Source organism: Papio anubis, chromosome 18 (genome assembly GCF_008728515.1).
Source record: "Papio anubis isolate 15944 chromosome 18, Panubis1.0, whole genome shotgun sequence".
Taxonomy (NCBI): Eukaryota; Metazoa; Chordata; class Mammalia; order Primates; family Cercopithecidae; genus Papio; species Papio anubis.
In genome coordinates this window covers 11,794,931-11,812,625 of record NC_044993.1, presented here as the reverse complement: position 1 = coordinate 11,812,625, position 17,695 = coordinate 11,794,931, and the positions used below count along the sequence as shown (strand labels likewise).

Here is a 17,695-nt window from a genome sequence, read left to right as displayed (position 1 = left end):
TCTGTCTTAGGCTGAGTTCCTGACTCCAAGATCCCTCTTCTCTCTTGTCCGAATCCAGCAGCTGATGGCATTTATGTCTGTAGATTTCACTGTCAATGAGTCATTGACAGACTAAGCAGGCTGTTGGATGGAGCGATCAATGGCATGAGGGAAAACACTAATGTATGCAAGAAGAGCCATTTCCTAGTAGGAAAAAGATTTATGTGTGGAGCCGCAAAGGTAGTGGCTTCCGTAGAAATCACCAAGGACCTGGTAGTCAATGCGCAACCTAATTTTCTTTCGAAAGCTGTGGGAATGGCAAGGGAGGAAATAAATAATGCATTTCTTTATATCTCCTCTTTTAAGTTACTGAGTGTTGCCAAGAGATTTCTAAGGCCAGACATCGAGTCAGCTGTAAAACCTGAAGGAGCAATGTTTGCTGACTGTCACCTTGGCCGCTGACCCTGATCCCCTCCACACATAGTAGGCATCTTAAAAATTCCTCTCCAGACTTCTGATTTTCATGTGACTCGCTGCTAAGTTGTCTGGGTTTGTTTTAATTCCTCTCCCCTTGCTGACAGTTCTTTTAGCGGGTGTCTATAAAGGTTGGGGCATTTCCTCTGACATCAATAGGAAAAGAAAGGAGGAAGGAATAAAAAAGAGAGAAAAGGAATAAAAACAAAGGTTTGGTTTAGATGTCTGATTTCTCTGAGCCTCAGTTTCCCAGCATGTAAAATGTTGTGAGGGCTCACGCTGGTATTGTCCAGGTGCTTAGCAGAGCATCCATTACACCAGAAAGTGTCACAAAAATTTTTAATATCATCAATAATACTGTGCTCTCCCTTGATTTTTTTTTTCTTTTTTTTTTTTCATCAGTTAATCCGCATTCTGGGAGATCTGACTTCCTTGTTTAAGGCCCTGGCAGAAGTTTTGTTATCTGTAGAGATGGATTAATTTCAGAGTGTGGTGGCCTTTGCCCAAGGTGAACCTGTTTAAAGAAAGTGTCACCAAGTTCTGTCCTGAGCCCGTCCACTTGGTTGTATGTGCTGGACCCTGGGTGTTCACAATGGGCTGTGCTGGAGGGGAAAAGAGGCATCACTCCCAAATTCCATTCTTGCAATTAAAAATTCCTTTCATTTTTATTTGTGAGAGGGTATGGGAGCACAGTGGACGGCAAACAGAAGAGAAGCTTTTGATTGAAAGGTAAACATTTACTTCTGCCTTTTAAATAGACACAGCTCGTCTCTTTACTCTCATGGAAGCAGTTATAAGGAACATAGACATGAAAAGAATATGAACATTTCTGGTCTTTAACTATGCCCATATTAATCCACCCTGGATAGAGGGGACTGTACTATTTGGAAACATCAAAATAAACTATTTTTGTCATAAGGTGTTAAAATGTACTCATTAACATGGCAGCATATTCCTTTTCTTCTGTGATCATTGAAGTAGGGAAGGAATTTCAACTAAGAACCAAAATGATTGTCTGTTAAGACACTTATTTTTTGAGAAGACAAATTAATATAACATTACTATGTGGGGAGTGTAGAAAGGCTAAGGTTGTAAGGAAAACTTATTAAGCTTATGCGAATATTGAAAGCATGAGAAGGCATGACCAGAACGTATTAATGATTTGGGCTTGATTATTCTGAGACTGTATTCTAAGTCTAAAATGTTGATAACTAATACCTCAAATGATAAATGTTTGGCAAAGCCAAATAAATGAGTAGCAGGTTGAAAAAAAAGGCAAGAGAGAAGTAGGTATTAATAGTTTTCCAAAACAATGTAGTCTCTTCTAGAAGAGAGTCCTGCCCCAGCCATGCCTACCAGGTTGTGTTTGTGAGATTATTTCTAAGTCACCCTTAAGCTCATCTTTATCCCTCTCCCGGACCCCCAGTTCCCCCACTGGGCGTTCCTTGGATTATTTATTTATTTATTTATTTAATTTTTGAGACAGTCTCACTCTGTCACCAAGGCTGGAATGCAGTGGTGTGATCTCGGTTCACTGCAACCTCTGCCTCCCAGGTTCAAGTGATTCTCTTGCCTCAGCCTTCTGAGTAGCTGGGTTACAGGCACGTGCCACCATGCCTGGCTAATTTTTTTTGTATTTTTAGTAGAGACAGGAGTTTGCCATGTTGCCCAGGCTGGTCATGAACTCCTGAACTCAGGCAGTCCACCCGCCTTGGCCTCCCAAAGTGCTAGGATTACAGATGTGAGCCACCACACCCAGCCTTCATTTTATTTTTGATTTTTCCTCTTTAAACTCTACTTGTGACCACCTGTTTCCTTTCCCAAGCTTTTACTAGCCTCTTCTATCCTGGTCTTGCAATCTGGCTGAAAACCTGCTAAATAAGGGAACAATTTTGACATGGCCTCTGGACTCCCCACAAACCTAGGTGATTCCAGACCAGTAATGTCTTGAGGACACTGTTGTCCCATCTTCCTTTCTAGGCTGGGCTCAGATTACTGACATGGAAGAGTCGTTGGTCCTGGTCCAACATGCCATGACCATGAGGCCTCTGGTAGAAAGGAAAGAATGAAGGATGGTTCTCCAAACCCTTGGCCCATGCCTCATCCTTTTATTCCCTTCCATTTCCAGGTGTGTAGCTGGTCAGATTTTTAAATTCAGTGGATCTGGCTTTATGCATTTTAAGCCTTAGGTTGTTGGAACACAGTTAAGTTAGTCATCTTTTCAAGAACTGAATCTCAAAAAAGCCATCTAGACCTTGGTTGTAACCATCACATTCATTGACTTGATTGTTGATCTGTTTGTCAAATGAGTTTTCTGTTTGGGGAACATTTTTGTAAGTACATGTATTTCAGCTCTTAACATTTTAAAAATAAAATTTCACTGGGAAAGAAATTTCATTTGACTGGAGTACCAGGAACTTAGAATGAATCCATTTGTCAGCAGTATTTGCACACTGTCTAAAATAGGGTCCCCCCCAGTTCTCTGTCTCTGTACTGTGTCCCCACTTTAAAAAATAGCTCAACCTCTCATTATATTTGCAATTTTTTGTTTTTTTCATAGTGTGGTTTTTTTTTTTTTTTTTTGTCTTTTTAAATGCTCCATGAAGAAAAGACATTTGTTGTGTTTACCACTAGAATTCCTGGAATAGTTCCTGGAACGGCATAGGTGAATAAATGAGCAATTATTTTGTCCTCAACACTATAACTGATGTTGAGAAGGTCAAAACAGATAATAAAAACATATTTCAGTAGTGCCAGTTCCTGCAGAGGCTGTCTGCCAAGGCCCAAGTAAAGGAAATAGAACTAGGCCCTCTGGATTATGATGGGAAAACAAAACACAGTCATATTCCTGCCTCAGCCTATCCTTGAACTGGTGTCTTTAGAAAGGGGAGGTCAAGTAAAGGCCATAAGGCTGGATGCTGGAAGAAAAAGGCCTGAGGATAGGTGAGAAACTGCAGAGCCTGGCGGAGTTCATTTAACCTCGCTGTGCTTCTGTTGGACTTAGCGCAAAATCAAGACACCCACCTTTGCCTGCCCATCCTGCAATGGTTTGGGGACCCTAAGGAGATGACTGGGGAAGTATATTTGGCAAACTGCAGCACTGGCTCATGTTCTGGGACGAATCAATATTAAGTACGTTTAATGATGGGTAGGTTCATTCAAAAGGGAAATATGTTTCAATGGAGAAGAGAAATTTGTTAGGTTGTATAATAAATATTTTGAGTGTATTTGGATAGAAGTTTGTGAAGGAAAAGGCAAAATTCTCCATGTCTTTATGGGGAGGTATTCGATATATTTTTCTTGGCAGAAATAAAACATATTCAATAATATAATTAGGCACACTTGTCTTAGTTGACAAGAAGTCCGTGTCTCCATCTGCAAAATGAAGGCAAGATCAAGAGATGTCAGTTAACATCCTTGCGACCACAGGTTGGGAGGAGAACTGGGGAGGAACTTATGGATAGGTGAGAGCATAAAACTAGATGGAGAAGGGATGGTGGAGCAGATAAAATAATGAGGCTCAGTGTTCAAGAAGGTCTTGGGCAAGCACATGCTAGTGATTTTCCTCACTGGTGTAGTAGTGACAGATGAATCACATTTTGCTCTCCTCCCTTTTTCATAGTGTGATTACATAAAGGAGACCTTGCCTGGAAAAAGCCCTATGCATGGCTTTTGAGAGTGGACCTGGGTCAACAGTGAGTGTGGAAGCTTGCTGCCTTGAAACCTTTGCAATTCTGGAGAGTTGATGGGTAACAAGTGTGTCCCTATAGTCTGCTTGGACATGATGGTGTGGACACTGACATGTTGTCAGCCATCCCCTCAACTCCAGGGACAGGAATGATGAGAAGAGTGACGGGGCAGGTGGTGAGGGCACTGTCTGCCCAGAGGCAGGACAGTTTGTACTACCTGTAGCAAGAGCAGGTCTTTGAGAGCCATAGCAGCTGGCTTCCTATTTGGAGAGAACAAGAATGTGAAAAGCTGTTTATTACCAGATGTGGGCAGAGCCTCCAGCATGTTTTTGTTTTGTTTTGTTTTTGTTTTTTTGGTTTTTTGTTGTTGTTCTTTTGAACCCTAATCTCTTTTTAAAAATTTTTTTTTATTTTTAATGTTAATGGGTACATAGTAATTGTTTATATTTGTGGAGTACATGAGATGTTTTGATACAGGCGTGCAATGTGAAATAATCACATATGAAGAATGGGGTATCCATCCCCTCAAGCATTTATCCTTTGTGTTACAGACAATCCAATTACTCTTTTAGTTATTTAAACATGTGCAATTTAAGTTACTATTGACTATAGTCACCCTGTTGTATTGTCAAATAGTAGGTCTTAATCATTCTTTCTATTTTTATTTGTACCCATTAACCATCCCCGCCTCCCCATCAACACCCCATTACCCTTCCCAGCTTCTCGTAACCATTTTTTCTACTCGCTATTTCCGTGGGTTCAGTTGTTTTGATTTTTAGTTCCAAGAAGCACAATGTTAGACCCATAGTGGGTGCCTTCTGTTGCCATCTGAATCATGGGACTGCAGAATTGGAGAGGCAGGAAGGCCTTAAGAAATACCTGATTACACACCTGGGTACTGGGATGAGGAATATGAGGAGACGAGAGAAAAGATGAGTCTCAGATTGCATAGCAAGTCTGTGATGGAAGCAAAGTTAGACCCTTTTGGTTTTTATGTCTTACCTCCTTGCCATTAGTTAGGTAAATTTAGATCACCATATTTTCTAAGATCAGAGAATAGAGAATTTTAAATTCTAGATTCTTGCCTTGTGGATGTTGAAAAGAAGAATTAAATGTTATTTGGGATATCCAATCAGTTAATAAATAATTATGAATGAATAAACTGTTTTGTTGAAGACGCCGTGTTATGGCAGACATGAACATGGGGCTTAAATTAGTCCTGACTTGTAGAAGCTCAAATCCAGGAGGCAGAGAAGTTGGTTGTTAAAGAACTCTGTGGTGAGCTGGACAGGATAACATAAAAAGTATGGAAGTTCAGAGCACAGAGCAATCTTTTCCAGTGATGGGGATGGAATGTGGGGGGTCATGGAAGACTTTGTGAAAGAGTTGGAAGTAGAATTATTACTGTTGAAAAGAGATGGGGAGGTAGGTAGACAAACAGAAAAAATGCCATAAAACAATAAGTTAGGATAGAAAAACTCCATGTATCCATATGTCAATTGGCCCATCTGTTCATTCATGCATCCTTTCATTCTTCTATCCATCCAATCATCCACGCATCCATCTGTCCATCCACACAACCACTCATTCTTCATCCATTTGTCCATCTGCCCACCTACCCATCCACCCTTCCATACATTCATCTATTCATCCATTCACCCATCCATCCATCTATCCATCCATCTGCCAATGCACCCACCCTTCCACTCACCCACCCACCCATCTACACTTCAGTCTGCCTTTCCAATTATCCACCCTTCCATCCATCCACCTACCCACTCATCTACCCTTTCATATATCCATACATCCATCTGTTCATTCATCTATTCATCCATACGTCCTTCCTTGCTTGTTTTCTTCCTTCTATCCATCTATTAATCTACCCACCCACCCACCTATCCTTCACCCATCCCATCCTCCCCCCTTCCTTTCCTTCCCTTCCTTCTCTTTCTTTCTTTCGTTGTTTCCTTCCTTTCCTCCCTCCCTTCCTCTCTCCATTATTAACTTGCTGGTATTTTGTTTCATCATTGCATTGTGTTTATCAATAGACGATTAGTGGAAGAAGAGAAGAAATCAGGTGAAGTCTTTGTAGGATCTAGAATGTCTAGGCGAAGGAGTTTGAAATTTTTTATGCTATGTTCTACTGGGAACCATTTCAGGGTTTTGAGGTATAGTATGATATAACAACAGCTATGCTAAATTCTTTGAAGTTATTAGTAGTGGAATATCAATCCAGAATGAAAATAAATAATTTTGGAAATGAGCCTGTCATCGAAGTGTAGTTTGTTTTCTCTTTAAATTTCCCAGCAAAAGTATTTTAGTTGTTAAAATAAAGGAACAACCATTAGAAAGGAGGAGGAGAAGAATTAGAAGCAAAAAAAAAAAGGTAAAGGTAAAGTACCTTGGTGTTTTAGGGTTTCTAAGATTAGGAACTTTAAATGTTGACCCCATTTTGGTCTTTACCTTCGAAAGATGGGAGAAAGACTGAGAGAAGTTTCTAAGCTGATGTTGCTCTACTAACTGGAGTAGGACTGAGAGACCATCTATAAATATTAACTTTGTGTTTCCATCAAACATTTAGAATTTTACCCTATTCTATTTTTAATTCTCGTTTCAGACTGAAGGGGTTCTTGGTGAATACTTTTGTAGATACAATTAATAGTTATGAAAATCATTATTGAGAACCTCCAGGGTTCAGAGTATTCAGCTGAGTGTCTTTTCTCACCTTCAGAACTACCTTTAGACTAGAGTGTTAATTATTAACATATTTTAGATTATTCAGACAACTAACGTATTTAGATTATTCAGACAACTGCAATATTTAAGGAATACGTCCAAGGTCGCACAACTAAAACGAAGTGGCAAAGTAGGGTTTCAGAACCTTTTAGTCTTTTCTGTGTTGCAAAATTAAGATAATGATAAGAGCTAATGATACCTCTCCCTTACTGAGAATTGAATGTTTTATGTGAATTAAAAAGTTTAATCTGCATAGCGTTTCATCAAGATAGATTCCTTGTTATCCTCATGTTGCAGATGAGGAGACTCAGGCATTCAAAGATGAAGTAATTTTCCCAGGGCCAGAGGACTAAGGAAAGGGAGAATTGGGATTAATTCTACATTGTCTGCTGGTAATACTTACTGCTTATTTTCACCAGTTAACACTGTTTTATGAGCATTTGCCCACTTTCTAAAAATATAATGCTCTTAATCACCCACATGGACCTACTCTATCCCAGGCAGATGCCACGAATTATTTTGTGTTTTCTTTTTGTATGTATTTATGCTGTTTCCTCAGTTTTAAATAATGGGCTTTGATGACTCTTCTTCTACATAAATTATTACATATCTGTAGCATAGAATCTTAAAAATTATTTGATTCAAATGTATACATAATTTTCGTATCCCTGATAGATGTTGCCAAATATTTACCAGAAGTGAATTAAGTAGTTTTTCTACCAACATTATCTGAGGGGGCTCATCTTATTACATCTTTGTCAACACTAAGTATTATCTCTCTTATTCTTTTTTTGGTAATCTTTGTTACTTTGTTAGGATTAAAGTAGCTTCTCATTTTAATTTTCACTCCTTTAATTGAGAAGCAGAACGGATTCTTTTTTGGTGACTTGTTTCAGAGTCTCTTTAGTTTGAAGATGCAATAGATATAGCATCTGTTATGTCCCGTAACAGGATAACAATGCATTGCTGGGATAATGAGGCTGCCGTGAGCTGTGATTGTGCCACTGCATTTTCAGCCTGGGTGACAGAGCGAGACCCTATCAAAAAAAAAAAAACAAGAGGGGGGGTCTGTTTCCAACAATCCTTTTTTTTTTTTTTCGCCCTGTTTTTCAGATAGAATCTCGCTCTTTTGCTCAGGCTGGAAGGCTGGAGTACAGTGGCGTGATCTTAGCTCACTGCAGCATCAACTTCCTGGGCTCAAGCAGTCCTCCTACCTCAGCCTCCTGAGTACCTGGAATTACAGGCATTTGCCACCACTCCCAGCTGGTTTTTGTATTTTTAGTAGAGACAGGGTTTCGCCATGTTGGCCAGGCTGGTCTCGGACTCCCGACCTCAGGTGATCCGCCCGCCTTGGCCTCCCCCAGTGCTGGGATTACAGGCATGAACCTCTCCATCCGGCCTCACAGTGCTCTTCTGACTAGCTTGATCATATGCCAATGTTTTATTCCTTCATGGAGCTCAGAGTAAGCTTGTTTTACTGGATGTTTTCTATAATAAAGCTAGGTAATGGTGAATCACTCTAATTACCAAAAAGCTGTGTTTGATAACAAGGTCGGAGATGAGGAAGATAGAAATAACATTTGAGTAATTCTTTGCCATTCTGTCTCTGAATCTTGAAATAAATACTCTTGAATTTATATATTCTTGGTCCTTTAGGAGCCATAAAAACATACCATTACATATATATATGAAATGGCGAGACACTGTGTATTTATTAAGAGGCATGACCCTTAGGACTAGATAAGTCAAATTAAATCTCATAAAAATCTGTTACGGAAAATGAATATGTGGCATTATTTCTTCTTTTAGGGTCTCTTTATTAATTTTGTCATGTTTAATATGTTGCAGTTGCAAACAAATGCATGCGTTCATTCCTAATTAATTTATGTAATTGGGTTTTATAAATTTAGGTATTTAGGAAGCTGTGCATAACACACTCCATTTACTGTGTGCCGTAGCCAATAAAATCATAATACAAAGAAATATAGTTTGAAGCTCACTTCAGTGGTAAATATAGATTAGTTGTAAATGATATCTTTGTAATGTTTATTTTAAATTTTGCAATGCTGCAGATTTTCTGAACATACCAATTAATGTTCTTATTTGAAATAATGACTAGTTAATTACGATAAATTCTAAGTGCTCCATCTCTGACAATTAAAAATTGTCTTACAGCTTTTTATTTATTTATTTATTTTTTCAGTTCTTTCCAAATAATATTAAGTGCAGCATCTGGGGAAAGAAGAGTAAGAATGGAAGGAGTGTGTTTAAAATATGGGTGGTTTTGTCAATTCCTATTGGGAATGGTTGTATTTGAATGTATATACATATGCACATTTATGTGTAATGTCTATTTCATGGTAAATAGGGAGTGAACGAGTTGAAAAATATGAAATGCAGTTTGAATTTTTAAAAAAGGTTATAAATTATAACATGAAAATCAAATACAATGGGTTAAAACCAGTACATTTTAAATAAGTTTACATTTGTCATCGTGATGTGACTGTGATGTCACCTTAGGTCCCAACTCAGCAAGGACCTCTGCAGCCGGAAAAGACCAACTAGAATGATTTGATCAGAAAGGGAACGGGTGTTAGGCTGCTCCACTGATACTTTATCCACTTTAGGAGAGAGAGCCCTCTTCCTTCTTCATCTAGCTCAAGCCAGCTGTCACAAATGCACGTCACTGCTACACAGTTCTGTCCAAGGTGTTAACTGTTGTCAAGTCTGTTTTTTATGAATATGTTTCATTATAAGAAATTGTCTCTGGTCCAAAGTGAAACATCTTCCTCTTTGACTCATAGCAAGCTCATGGAGCTATCTGAACATTGTTCTGTATAATACGTGCACCTTTGAGCAATCTCATGATTCTCTGTATTCTTTGTAAATCTAATACCTTCCATCCAGAGAGACTACACATGTGGGGTCAATTGGGAGTACCTCTGTTTTGAGATTTACAGGTTAAAAGAGAATGTCAGATTTGCTTTTGAAAGCATGGGCTTGTGGAGATTTAAAAAAACCCAAACCTTGAATAATCATGTATAAATATAAATACTGTATGTAGAATAAGTGTAATGGATCACATTTATGATGAAATATGTATGTCTTTCCAAGGGTAAGACCTTCATAATTCATTTATAAGTTACCTGCTTTCCCTTACATGTAAGTAGCAGAATAGTAATTTTCTTCGTTCTTTCTGAAGAATTGCCACACAGGGAATGAAAAGAAAAAAGGATAAACTTTTCTCAAACAGCAGAATGTCATTCAGAGATAACTGGAAAAAAGTACGAGAAAAGCCAAAAAGAAAAAAAAAAAAATTGTAGGTCCTGGTGATGCTGGAAAAATGACGTGTGAGCTGAGGTTCCAGACGTTGAGCTTCATCTATTTTGTCATGTTATGACAGAAATCATTACAAGGGTGATAGGTTTATTTATAAAGACTTGCTTCAATATTCAAAGTACATCTATTCTAACATTCCTCATTTTGAGCCAGGCTGTGGATCAAGATGAAAGAAAAATTAAATTGTATATTGAAGAGCTCTTAATTGAGCCGCGCTGTATTTAACGGGGAAGCATCGGCTTCAGGCAGTCGATACCGCTGAGGATTTTTAATGTCCTGCATCATGAGACTGTCGGTTTGTTTTGGAGACTGCAAACAGGCTAATGACAAAGCCCTGCAAACTTTTGTAGTTGCTGCTGGTCTTTTTGGAAGGCAAGTGCTAATTTACCCACCGTTGAAACCCGGCACACACACGCACACACACACTCTCTCTCTCTTTCTCTGTCTCTCTCTCATAAGGAACTAAATCCTGCATTTTCTCACCAGAGGGCTAATGACACACTGCTTAGTCACCCAAAACCTGTTTCCTAAGGAGTCATTTTGGGGCTTGTTTAAAGTTTTTAATGAAAGGCTTTATATAATATTAGATTTCCCCTCTTTTTCCTTAATCAATGTAAATTCAATTGCATTTCAGAGGGTGGCTGAGTGGCATTTCATCATCTCTAATATCCATTTAAAAATGTTAGGTCTACCCAGTTATAATTCTTAAAAGTAGCCTATCAGTGGTTTAATATGTTATCTCCATTCTCTAAGGCAGTGTTAATTTCCTTTTGTAGTTAATCTATCCTACTACCAAATTTAGGATATTTATAGTTAAAGATTCCGTTAAGAGCTAAGTGATTTAAGTACATCTGGGATAAAGTGGCCTTGGCTTTAACTATGAAACAAATTTTCTTTATTTCATTCTCTTCACTGATAAATCCATAGTAACTGGAGGCATTTCTAGAATTGTGGGCAATTTCAGCCTCTAAAGTTTGATTAAAGATACTTCAGATATTCCTACTGAAAGGCTAGAGGGCTGAAAGGAATTTATTTTGGGTTCTGGCCCTGGCGCCGCTCCGTGGAAGAGAACAGACACTGAGTTTAATTCCCACGCTGCCAGTTTCCCACGAGTCTAGGGTGGGTGTTACTTCTCAAAAAGGTGATGGTAGAACCGCTTGAGACTTCTTATGGCTGTGGCAGGGGACTCACACATCACAAGGAGTCCAGAGGCATGACTTTGAAGAGCTTTTTTCATTCATTCTTCCTTTTGTTCACTTATTCATCAAATACATGCTGTGGGCCTACTGTGTGCTGGGCACTGGTCTTGTCAGGTTCTTGGGGAAGACTTCACTGGTGAGGTGACATTTGCGCTGAGTGTATGAGTGCAAGAGCGAGCGATCACACCTGGGAACTGCTTAATAAAGTCCCCGGTGTCTTGAAGCCACTTGCAGACCTTGGCAGTTGCTGTTGCTCCTGCTGCTGCTGCTGCATTGTCAAGATTACATTGACATCTTGGAAACATAGAAAAATTAGGCCGCTGGACTGTGTGCTTAGAATCAGTGTGCTAACTCTGTTTTCAACACTGTAGAAAAGTGGTTCCAGAGGGAAGAGTTCAGGGTGAGAATGAATAACAGGGAGTGACTTTGCAGCGGGAACCAGGCTTTACAGCAGAGCTAGGATTGGAGAAGACCTTCCCAGCAGGGAGAAGAACTCAAAGAAAATGCATGAAGTGAGGAAGGTTGCGGGAGTGGGAGGGACCAGAATATGGTGTGGAAAGAATGTGGTTCAAATCCAGGCTCTGTCATTAACTGCACCTACCCTCTCTGAGCTGAATGTGTTTTGGACACTGGAGATAATGCATGTTAAGATCCTGGTAGCTCTAATTATGTGCTACCATGGTACATAATCATGGGAGCTCTATTTATTTGATCATATTCTTTTGTTATTATTATGTGGTGTACTTGGGAAAGGTATGTGGGAGCAGCAAGCAGGTGAGCATCCTGTTTGGAATGCAGGGCGGGGAACTGCCCTGCCCAGTCCAGCCTCATTCCAGAGGCTAGCACCTGGCCTCAGCTGTAGAGCTGCTGGGAACATTTTGGCTCTCTGCTTCTTTGGCAGTCTAGCGCTGTCACAGAAGGAAGGCTCACTCCATGGAGAAGGGTAGATTGATTTCTTCTCTGAGGGCAGAGGCTGATCAATCTAGGCTGGCAGGAATAGATGTAACCTCAGAGGAAACAATTTGCATTGGCCAAAGCAAGTCAATGGCCATGCCCAAATTCAAAAGGACAGGGAAGTGTAATTCTACTGTGTGCCCTATAGGATCCAGGCCCCAGGAATGGTGGTGATTTGCCAGGGGGAAATGGAGGAGTAACCCCTTCCTTGACTACCTCTGTAGTTTGTGTTGGATTCTGCAAAGTCCCATGAAGCCTGATAGATGGGCCGTGTCAGCATTTGAGTTTTGTCGCTGAAATGTGGGTGAGTTCACCTATGTCCCCTTCAAGACAAGGCAGTGAGAAACACTTTCTTGTTCTATAAATCTGAATTAGGTCCAAGGAAGGGGATATGCAGCATAGAGAGGAACCAAAAAGGATGCAAAATTTAGGATAAATATTACACCTTGGGAGGCCTGCCTGGTCTGCCCTTGATAACTCATGAACAGTCTGGTAATGCTGGAAGGCAAAGTAAAAGCCAACCTCATGAGAAAGAGATGGAACACAGGATGGAACTTGAGCTGCTTAAAAAGGCTTCTCAGGCAGGCTGCACTGGAGTGTGCTGCTGTAACAGACATGCCCGGATCTTGGTGGCTTAGCACAGTGAATTCATTTCCCATTCATGATATCTGACCACACATGGGAGGTAAGGGGCTGTGCTTTAAAGTCATTCAGGGATCTGTCCGGGCCCAATGCCTCACACCTGTAATCCCAGCACTTTGGGAGGTGGGCGGATCACTGGAGGCCAGAAGTTTGAGACCAGCCCGGCCGACATGGTGAAACTCCATCTCTACTAAAAATACAAAGGTTAGTCAGGTATGGTGGCGTGCACCTGCCATCCCAGCTACTTGGGAGACTGAGGCACAAGAATTGCTTGAACCCTGGAGGCAGAGGCTGCAGAGAGCTGAGATCATGCCACTGTCCTCCAGCCTGGGTGACAGAGTGAGACTCTGTCTCAAACAAACAAACAAACAAACAAACAAAAAAGTCCTTCAGGGATCCAGGCTGACCTCAACACGATCTCTTACGTGTGCCTCTGTTCTTTCCCTAATACAAGGGAGCATGGGAGATTAGTGTCTGGCTTGAACGCTTCCACCCGGAAATCTTGCTTCTCCCCACAATCCATTGGTGAAAGCAAGTCAATGGTCATGCCTCAGTTCACAAGATAAGCGCTATCCTACTGTGTGCCCTAAAGAATTGAAGATCAAGATACTTGTGAGCAGCTCTCACAACTGCCATAGTGGCAATGCGAATGGCATCTATTTTTCATGTGACTGAGAAAATAATTGGTCAGATATTGCAGGATTTTTGGGGGAGAGAGGGTGGAAAAGAGCTTACAGATTTTTTAAAAAAGAACTGGCATAGCACCTAGATTTTAAACAGAAGGAAAAGATGACATTGGGGACCAGAGACACAGAAATTTCACTTCTGTGCCGTGACAAATACCAGGGAGATGTAATTGCAAAATGAAGCTGCAAATGTCTTACCCAGGGAACTAGGTAACAACCTGCTTGGCTTCATAAAGAAGGAATAATATCCAATTAGACTAAGTGTATTCGGTGCCTGAGTGACAAGCCCTGGAGGCCTCAGGGCCTCTGGGGCCCCCAGGGCGGTTTCAGGAGGCTGTCTCCAGACCTGTCCGGGGTGTGAGCATGTCACGCCTGGCCCCATGCCTCCCCTGTACAGCTGGCTGTCTCTGCTCTTCTAAGCACTGAAATGAGAGGTGTAACCTGTGTTCCAGAGTCTGCCCCTCTCAGCCATGGGGGCAGGGGCACCTGGCCTGTCAGACTCACCTTGCCTCCCTGCTGCCCATGCCCTGCTGCCTAGGGCTGGGCTCATGACTGGGTCTACATCAGCTCCACATTGCAGACTGACCCCCTGGACCCTCAAGTCTCAGGATCCCTATTTCCCTGTCGGTGCTTCATCACCCAAAGTCACTGCAGCTCCTCCTTCAGGAGTATCTGAGCGCTTTCAGGGTCGGGCTGAGGGGTCCCGGTTCAAGCTAATTCCTACCTGTGTGACCACTAGCCAAGTACCGAACCGCTCTGAACTTCAATTTCCTCATCTGTAAAAGGTGGTTGGTTTGTAATTGTTCCTACCTCTTAGGGCTTTTGTGAGAGTTTAGATGATAAACCACCAAGCAACAGTGCCTGGAATTCTGTGCGCAATCGATGTCTGCTGCTGTCAGCCCTGTGGTCGCTGTCTGCACTCCCACCCCTGTCATCCTCCAAGTCTGGTCTCCTCCCGAAGCCTCTTCCCGGGCCTCAGCACTCAGGGATCGCACCTCCCTCTGAATATGCTGTCCCTTCTTTTTTTTTTTTTTTTTTTGAGACGGAGTCTCGCTCTGCCGCCCAGGCTGGAGTGCAGTGGCCGGATCTCAGCTCACTGCAAGCTCCGCCTCCCGGGTTCCCGCCATTCTCCTGCCTCAGCCTCCCGAGTAGCTGGGACTACAGGCGCCCGCCACCTCGCCCGGCTAGTTTTTTGTATTTTTTTAGTAGAGACGGGGTTTCACCGTGTCAGCCAGGATGGTCTCGATCTCCTGACCTCGTGATCCGCCCGTCTCAGCCTCCCAAAGTGCTGGGATTACAGGCTTGAGCCACCACGCCCGGCCTTATGCTGTCCCTTCTAATCATGCCATTTAGCCACACTGCCTAGCACTTTCTTTTTTGAATATTCATGTCGCAGGTCCCTGAAAAAGTTGCTAAGCCTGCTAAAAGCAAGGCCAGGCCTTTCTTTCTTTGTAACCTTAATGCCCAGTGATGCTCCGTTCAGTTTCACACTCAGTTGGTTTCATAGTTTGATTTTATGTCGTTATTTGTTTGTTAATGAGCTACTTTATCGTTGTGAAAATAGTTCAATATCAATAGCAATGAATAACTATTACCAATAAAAAGGTTCGTCATTTAAAAATTTGGAGCTGGACTGGAAACTAGGGATACTGCGTGGTATATTTTAGTTCTACTGATATGACAGTATGTGATACTTAATCTTTGTCAAGCAGCTTTACAGAGACTACCATGAGAACGGGTTAAATTAAGAGGATTGTCTTTGCTGTTTAGCCAATATGGGCCAAAATCCAGTGGTTGGAGACATGGCGGGGTTTGGTAGTCGATGCAGGATATTACTGGAGAAAGAGTGTTAGAGGATGGAAGATTGCTTGATATCTCTGGCTTTCCTTTTTGACTGTGTACTCTTTGTAAAATCACTGAAGTCCCATAGGTCATTTTCTTCCCCGTATCAAGCCCCTGCTATGTATCAGGTGTTGTGGTTACGTGATGTTTTATGCACAGTGTTTCATCTTCGTGAATCCTCATAAAGATTGATATGGTTTGGTTGTGTCCCCACCCAAATCTCATCTTGAACTGTCATCTCCGTAATCCCTATGTGCCCAGATAGGGACCTGGTAGGAGGTGATTGGCCGATGGTGGCAGTATCCCCCATGCTGTTCTCACGATTGTGTGTGAGTTCTCATGAGATCTGATAGTTGTATAAATGGCAGTTTCCCCTGGGCTTCATTCTCTTTCCTGCTGCTTTGTGAAGAAGGTACTTGCTTCTTCTTTGCCTTCTGCCATGATTCCTGAGACCTCACCAGCCATGCGGAACTGTGAGTCAATAAACCTCTTCCCTGTATAAATTACCCAGTCTCAGGTAGTATCTTCATAGTAGTGCGAAAACGGACCTGTATTAGGTCTGGCACAGTGGCTCACGCCTGTAATCCCAGCACTTTGGGAGGCTAAGGCGGGTGGATCACTTGAGGTCAGGAGTTCCAAGACAAGCCTGGCCAACATGGTGAAGCCCTGTCTCTACTAAAAGTACACAATTAGCCCGGCATGGTGGCGCATGCCTGCAATCCCAGCTATTTGGGAGACTGAGGCGGGAGAATCGCTTGAACCTGGAAGGTGGAGGTTGCAGTGAGCCGAGATCATGCCACTGCACTCTAGCCTGGGTGATTCCATCTCAAAAAAAAGAGAAAGAAAACAGACTAAGACAATGATCTTTGAGATATTGGGACTGTTTTTATTCCCATTTCACAGATGAGCGACTAAGTGGCTCCAGGCAGGACAGTGAATAAGGGGGCACAATGGAGACACAAACACATTGCTGACCAGTGGTCTCATCTGTCAGCCACACTGCCTGTCTCAGCATGGGCCCTGTGTGGACCATTCCATCTCAATTTATTTCTGATTCTTGCCAATTAAATAAGAACAGCTGAAAAGTAAAATAATAAATATATACATAAAAACAGTAGTAGAAGTAATAATGATAATAGATAAAATTTTTTGGTCTTTCTAATCCCCAGAGCCTGGCTTAATTATTTTAAAGTAAATCAACACTTTGAACACTTGCAGGTTAGAAAACCAGTGGACCGATGGATGCATTACAGCCATTGTTTCCAAGTGTATTAGTTTCCACTTGCCGCTGCAACAAATTATCCCCAATGTAGCAGCGAAACAACATAAATGTATTATCTTTCAGTTCTGTGGGATAGAAGTCCCACAGGGGTCTCCTTGGGCTAAAATGTCGGCATTTCTTTCTGGAGGCTCTGGGGGAAGATCATTCCTTGACCTTTTCCCATGATGTAGAGGCTGACACATTCCTCTGCTATGGCCTCTTCCTCCATTTTTCAAAGCCAGCAAGTTTGCATCTCTGTCTTTCTTTCATGGTCACATTTTGCCAGGACTCTTCTCCTGCCTTTTTTTTTCTACCTTTAGGGATCTTTGTGATTTCGTTTAGCCCACCTGGATAATTAGGGTCCTCTCCGTATTTATTTTTATTTTGTTTGTGAGACAGAGCCTTGCTTTGTCACCCAGACTGGAGTACAGTGGCTTGATCTTGGCTCACTGCAACCTCTGCCTTGTGGGTTCAAGCAATTCTCCTGCCTCAGTCTCCTGAGTATCTGGGACCACAGGCACATACCACCATGCCAGCTAATTTTTAGTAGAGATGGGGTTTCAACATGTTGGCCAGGCTGGTCTCAAACTCTTGACTTCAAGTGATCTGCCTGCCTTGGCCTCCCAAAGTGCTGAGATTACAGGTGTGAGCCACCACACCCAGCCCCTCTCCCTATTTTAATTCAAGCTAAAATAATTCAAGCCTGAATTCCCCTTCACCACGCAGTCCACCATATTCATGAATTTCAGGGATTAGGACCTGGACATCTTTGGTCAGGAAATGGGCATCATTCTGTCTACCACAACGCGGGAGCCCATTGCCCTGCATCCACAGTCATAAAAGTCTGTTCCCTTCCTCCCTGATCCTTCCTAACTTCTCCTGCCTGCCTTGCAG

General features: G+C 41.9%; 1 protein-coding gene across 12 annotated transcripts in view; it reads left to right on the top strand.

Annotated features, from left to right (window-relative positions):
* Nucleotides 1–17,695, top strand: part of WWOX (WW domain containing oxidoreductase) — a 1,119,479-nt gene that overhangs the window by 98,488 nt on the left and 1,003,296 nt on the right. The window lies entirely within an intron of this gene.